The sequence below is a fragment of the Salvia splendens genome, chromosome 10, assembly GCF_004379255.2.
Source record: "Salvia splendens isolate huo1 chromosome 10, SspV2, whole genome shotgun sequence".
Lineage (NCBI taxonomy): Eukaryota > Viridiplantae > Streptophyta > Magnoliopsida > Lamiales > Lamiaceae > Salvia > Salvia splendens.
Window position 1 is genome coordinate 25,536,561 of NC_056041.1, and position 7,535 is coordinate 25,544,095.

Here is a 7,535-nt window from a genome sequence, read left to right on the forward strand (position 1 = left end):
CTATGTGGATGAGATAGCCCAACAGAGTACTGCGATGCTGACTCACGGACTGACAGGCAGGCTTGGCTTTGGCATCGTCGGTTAGGACACCCATCTATAGGATATCTTCGTCTACTTTATCCTAAATTAACTACTTCTATGTAGTCTTTTCATTGTGAAACTTGTTTGTTGGCCAAAAGCCATAGACACTCGTTTAAGTTGAATAATACTAGAATGAACAAACCTTTTGCGTTGATTCACTCTGATGTGTGGGGCCCTGCACCTGTTACTGGGGGTCAAGGATTTTGTTATTTTGTGTTGTTTGTGGATGATTATTCTCGTATGACGTGGGTTTATTTTTTGAAAAATAAGTCCGAAGTTTTTGAAAAATTCACAAATTTCTATACACTTATCCAAACCCAATACAATCAGAACATCCAAATCCTTAGGTCAGATAATGGGGGAGAGTTTGTGAATGGGAGAATGCAAGACTTTTTTCGAGAAAAGGGTTTAGTCCACCAAACTTCTTGTGCGTATACTCCAGAACAAAATGGGGTAGCAGAATGGAAAATAGATACATCCTTGAAGTCACCAGAGCCCTCTTAATCGAGTCAAAAATACCTAAAACTTTCTGGCCAGAAGCCGTAGCCACCGCTACCGCTGTCTATCTCATGAACCGCCTACCTACTGGAATCCTACAATTCAAAACTCCCCTAGATACTTTCTCCAAACATTTTGAATTACCATCTTCACTGTCGCTTGAACCTAGAGTTTTCGGCTGCTCAGTCTTCGTCCATATTCCTAAACATGAGCGTACTAAGTTTTCTCCTTGTGCCCTCAAATGTGTTTTCTTAGGGTATGGAAAAAATCAAAAAGGTTATAGGTGCTATGATCCGGCTACAAGCCGTATGCACACGACAATGAATTGTGACTTTGTGGAAGGAGAATACTTCTATAGCCAATCTAGTAGTCAGGGGGAGATTCAACCGGAAAATAATCCTACTAGTGACCTACTAAATTGGCTCCCTACACCTATGCCTTACCAGGGGAGAAACCAGTCAGGGGGAGAAGACGATCCTAAGCCAAGCCCTGTCATAGACGTTGGTCTAACAGAGGAAAGTAGTGGTACCGCCGGGCAGTCGAATCCCATTGAACAGGATGAGGAGTTAGGTGCCATTGCTCAACCGCCAAGCTCAACACCGTCCGAGCACTATTGGCTGTAGCAGCATGCAGAGACTGGCCCCTACACCAGTTCGACGTCTCCAACGCCTTTCTCCATGGAGAACTGGAGAAAAATAAGGAAGTCTATATGGAAGTGCCACCGGGATGTTCAGCAGATTTCGGAAAAGGCAAAGTATGTCGTCTAAGGAAAACCTTGTATGGGCTAAAGCAGTCTCCAAGAGTTTGGTTCGGAAGGTTTTGTCAGGCAATGATCAAACAGGGTTTCAAACAGAGTCAGTCAGATCACACACTTTTCATGAAGAGAAGAGGAGACAAAATCACTTGTCTAATCATCTACGTGGACGACATGATCATCACAGGAGATGACAGTGAAGAAATTCAAAACCTGCGAGAGAACCTATTCAAGGAATTCGAGATGAAGGATCTAGGAGCATTGAAGTACTTCCTTGGAATAGAAGTGTTGAGATCCAGATACGAAATATTTCTAAGGCAAAAGAAGTATGTCCTGGATTTGTTGGCAGAAACAGGCCTATTAGAATGCAAGCCAGCCGAAACTCCCATGACCCAGAACCACGGTCTAAAAGTGGAAGAAGGAACTGCACTTGCAGACCTCGAACGATATCAGCGGCTAGTGGGAAAGCTTATCTACTTATCCCACACTCGGCCAGACATTACGTATGCAGTGTGCATCGTGAGTCAGTTTATGCATCGACCACAAGCTGACCACATGGAAGCAGCCTTGAGAATTGTCCGGTATCTAAAAGGAACAGTGGGTTATGGAGTATTCCTAGCTAAGAGAGAGACACTTGAAATCGACTAATGAATTGACTGCTAGGATTGATTCAATTGGATTCTAATCGTCTATATGAGTATCTTTCTTTCGTCAATATGAGTATCACCTCTCTCGATTACCATCGTTAAGACAAAATCGGTAGCGCATCCGAATTTGAATTTGTTGTGGTGCATTGATGAATTGAGTGAAGGTGAAAGGCGACCTTAATGTTGGAGAGAAGAATGGGAGAGTCGAGGAACGAGGTCGGACTGAGACCGGGAGGAATAGTAATGCAAGTAGACCTAGAAATCGGGAGCTTCGCCGGAGACATGAGGCGGTACCTAGCTCCGTTGGTGGATCCGCCGGCATCTGTCACGTGCGGGTAGGAATTGTGAGAGCGGTCTTCTTCCTCTTCCATACAAGGAAACACTACTACAAATTAATGAGAGAACTCAGGAGAGAGTATTTCTATGTTATTCATTCCTCACTTATGCGCTTTCTCCGGTTGCAATTTTGTCTCTTCAAAACCAACTGCATTGCCCCTACGGGCAAGGCAAGGGCACAATGGTAATTTCTAATAAATCGTATCATCATGCCCGCTTATGTTCGAATTTATAGATTCGGATTTGCGTGTGTGAGCCGGCCAAATGGTTAGAGGCTTTGACCTCAGATTCGAGTCCTCGACCATCATATTTAAGAGTAAAGGTCAATTTTGGTCTGTGACCAAGATATGAATTTGGTCCAAAACTTTCATTTTTTTTAAAATAAATCCATAACTTGAAAATGTCGACGAAATAGTCCTTTTTTACGATTCCGTCAAAAAACTAACGGCGAACGCTAATTGCACAGTGGCATGACCGTTAATTTTTTTATGGTAACGTCAAAAAAGGATCACTCCGACAAGGATTTCACTTGTTATGGACATGTTTTTCAAAAAGTGAATGTCTGGACCAAATTCATATTTTGATCACATTTAACACCAAAATTGACATTTACTCCATATTTAAATTGATTTAACCACCCAAAAATAAAAATAAATAAAATAAAATAAAATAAAATAAAATAGAATAGAATAGTTTTTACATTAACTTTTCATAACTTTTTTACTCACATTTTACATACTCTGCTATGCTGTAGGGCCAAATTATGTGAGCTTTTACTTCTTGTCCTCTTGCCTCTGATAGATTTAGGCGCCAACGCCTATTTTATTTTTATATTGGCATTTATTTTTATGAATTGGTTGATTTTGACTAGGGACGGATCCAGAAATGTAAATGGAAGGAGACAAAATTATATGTATAGGAAATTTGAGAATGTAAAAAGGGGCAAATATAAAGAAATTTTAAAATTTTTGCAAAATTATTATATTTAAATATTATATATCAATATATTTGAGGAGGGGCATTTGCCCCACCTAGTAATACATTACATCCGTCCCTGATTTTGACATGTGATGAAATAAAAAAAAGTATTGGTACATTCATTAGTTTCAAGAAATGAAACTGCAAATTTGGGTACATAACCAAAAAAAATATGGAAGCCGAACAGAATCTAAAAAGAGAATCAAGAAATTGGTTGGTTGCGGAATGGAAAAGAGAGATATTAGTGGGATTGGATATGATAGAAGAAGGGGAAAAGGCAATCATACAACATTTTACAGTTGGTGGTCTGAGTTAAGAATCTTAGCGTAACCTGTACCAATAGCATTAACTCTTACCCCACATTATTCAACTTCTCAACATAGTATATCACGTTTTTTCTTCAATCAAGCCTCTTCTTTCTTCGATATAGATTAAATACAATAATCACCAGGCCAACCCACCTATGTATATGAAAAGTGTATAATAATAGTATAGTAACTAACAAACCAAACGAAATGAAGTAAATACACATAGTTTGAAGGACAACAAGACTACCTTCATATGTCATGTCACCATGATGCCCTATACAATCTATAGTCCTAACAAGATTAGGTGTAAATATAATACTCCCCTCCTATAAAATATGTCCATGTTTGACTCGCACCATGTTTTAAGAAATGTGAAGAAAAATGAGAGGAAAAAGCTAATGGAACGTAGGATCCACATTTATATACTCCCTCCGTCCCACATTTATATACTCGCATGAGCGGCCTGAGGCCAGGCCTGGATACCGTCCGGCCCAGCGTTGCGTGCTCCCGGGACGCGCCTAGTTGCGGTCCGGCCCAGCGTTGCGAGGTGTTCAGGCCGGACTCAGCCGCAATTCAATTTTTCTTTTTTATAATTTGAAATTATTTGCTTTTTGTATTTGAACCTTCATATTTGTTGTATTTCCGAGTTGAAGAGAGGAGTGGTTGACGAAAATGGAAGCATGAAAAAAGAATAAATAAGACAGTAAAGAAAAACAAGATTTGGTCATCATGCCAAAATCGTGATGATAAAAAATAAAGGCAGAAATGCCTTCCATTTATATCAACTGACACCAAAAGTTTAAGAACATGCATATCAGGATAGCACACTTGTGGGAATTGGGATGATGCATCATATCCACCATAATCTAAGGTCATGTTATAATAACCAGATTGTGCATGTATTTATAGATTATAGGTTCCTGGAAGTTTTGAGATTCCATTTCATTTTTTGGGTAATGAGATTCTCAACCATTATCAATTCACTTAATATTCCATTCATTCCATAGTATAGTGGAGTCATTTTGACATTTTGGTACGTTCCATAGCAGGGAAGTCATTTTCTTTTTTTAATAAAAGTTAACACATTTCTTCTCAATTATTTTACTCTCTCTTACTTCATTTTCTCTTCATCTCTATGCCTTTTTCATTTTCTATTTTATTCTCTCTACTACTGCGCGAAACGAAGGGAGTAGTTATTAAATGACTTCAATGCACTAATTTCTTTCATTGCAGTGTTATTCTACATAGGAACGTAATGAAATAAGTATTTCAGAATGCCGATATACATAGCAGTCCATGTATTGTATGTATACGGTGCACAGTGCGTGTTAATTTTTTTTTTATTATGTAGTATGGTTATTTGTGTATAGTGTGTGCATGTGTGTTTTATTTATTGCGTTTGTGATTTATCTATAACTTGTTTAATGTTTGTAGTATGAAACATGTATGTATAAATTGTGTATTTATTTATGCATTTGTCGTGTAGTATATAAATAGTGTAATTTATGTATGTATTTTTAGTGTGTGTGCTATGTGTGTGTGTAGAGCATGTGCTATGTGTGCGTGTGTGTTTTTTTATACCGTGTTTAATATTTGTAGTATGTAACACGTATGTATAAATTGTGTATTTTATTTTTGCATTTGTTGGGTAGTGTATAAATAGTGTATTTTATGTATGTATGTGTAGTGTGCGCGCTATGTGTGTATGTATGTATGTTGTGCAAGTGTTTTGTATATTTTATTTATAGTGTGTGTAATGTTTGTAGTATGTGCTGCATATGTGTAGTGTGTTCAGAATATTTGTATTTAGTATGTGTATAGTATGTATAATGTGTATTGTGTATTTTGTATATAATGCGTGTAGTATGTGTAGTCCATTTAGTGTGTAGTCTATTTTATTTATATTGTGTTTGTGTATTAATACTGTGTTTAATGTTTATAGTATGTGTGGCACGTATTTATAAATTGCATATTTTATATATACATTTGTTGTGTGGTACATAAATAATGTATTTGTGTTCGTCATTGTAGTGTGTGCAATATATTTATGTACTTTTGTAGTACATGTGTTTTACGTATGTTTGTGTATTTTATTATAGTGTGTTTAATGTTTGTAGTATTTACCGCGTATGTATACTGAGTGTAGCGGTTTTATAAGATTTGTATTTTCTGTATGTATTTTATGTATAATGTGCATATTTGTGTGGCGTATAAACTTTGTGTGTAATGTGCAGTGTGTGCTATGATGTTGTGCTATGATGTATATGTATATAGTGTGCAGTGTGTGTCATTTTTTTTTATAGTGTAGTATGTTTATTTGTGTACAGTGTGTGTCTTTTATTTATATTGTGCTTATGTATTTTATTTATACCGTATTTAATGTTAGTAGTAAGGATCATGTATGTAAAATTGTGTACTTTATTTGTGTATTTGTTGTATAGTGTATAAATAGTGTATTTTGTGTTAGTATTTATAGTGTGTTCTACGTGTATGTTGTGCATGTGTTTTGAGTAATTTATTTATATAAATAATGTATTTTGTGTTCGTCATTGTAGTGTGTGCAGTGTATTTATGTATTTTTGCAGTACACGTGTTTTACGTATGTTTGTGTATTTTATTTATAGTGTGTTTAATGTTTGTAGTATTTTCCACGTATGTATACTAAGTGTAGTGGTTTTATAAGATTTGAATTTTCTGTATAGTGTGCGTATTTGTGTAGTGTATAAACTTTATGTGCTAGGTGCAGTGTGTGATATGATGTATAGTGTTTATATAGTGTGCAGTGTGTGTCGTTTTTTATGGTGTGTAGTATGTTTATTTGTGTATAGTGTGTGTGTTTTATTTATATTCTGTTTGTGTATTTTATTTATACCGTGTTTAATGTTTGTAGTATGGATCATGTATGTAAAATTGTGTACTTTATTTGTGCATTTGTTGTATAGCGTATAGATAGTGTATTTTATGTTAGTATTCATAGTGTGTGCTATGGGTATGTTGTGCATGTGTTTTGAATAATTTATTTATAGATTGTGCAATGTATGTAGTATGTGTCGTGTATGTATGATATGTTTGTAGTATTTGTATTTACTCCCTCCGTTCCATAGTAATGGAAGCGTTTCTTTCCGGCACGGAGATTAAGAAAAATTGTGTTAGGTGAGTTAAGTAAATGTAGAATAAAGTGGAAAATGAAAAAGCTAGAATGATGAAGAGAGAAAAAAGTAAGAGAGAGTAAAGCAGGTGTGGAAAAATGTATTTACTTTTATTAAAAAGGAAATGACTCTATTACTATGGAACGTACCAAAATGACTCTATTACTATGGAATAAATGGAGTAGTATTTTGTGTACAGTGTGTAGTGGTTGGTTTATACGTATGTGTTTACAGTGTATATTTGTGTAGCGTTGGTAGTGTATGTATATTGTGTATAGTGTGTTTAGTACAGTGTGTATATTGTGTATTTTGTGTGGGCAGTGTGTGTATTTTGTCTATATTGTGAGTAATGTGTGTTTATTTTTTGAATTGTGTACTAGTGTGTATTTTATATATTATGTGTATAATATGTGCAGTCCATTTAATGTGTAGTGTATTTTACTTATACTATGTATACTAAATGTAGTGTGTTGTAGTTATTGTGTACTTTGTGTGGGTAGTGTGTGTGTATTTTGTCTATACGGGGTGCGTAATGTATGTTATTTGTAGTGTGTTTAGTATGTGTATTTCATGTATAATGTGTGTAGTATGTGCAATCCATTTAGTGTTTGTATATTTTATTTATATCGTGTTTGTGTGTTTAATTTATATTGTGTTTAATGTTTGTAAACAGTATGTGCCACGTATGTATACTAAGTCTAGTGTATTTATCATATTTGTATAGTATGTGCCACGCATGTATAAAATGTATGTATATTGTGCGGGTAGTGAATACTGTCTAATT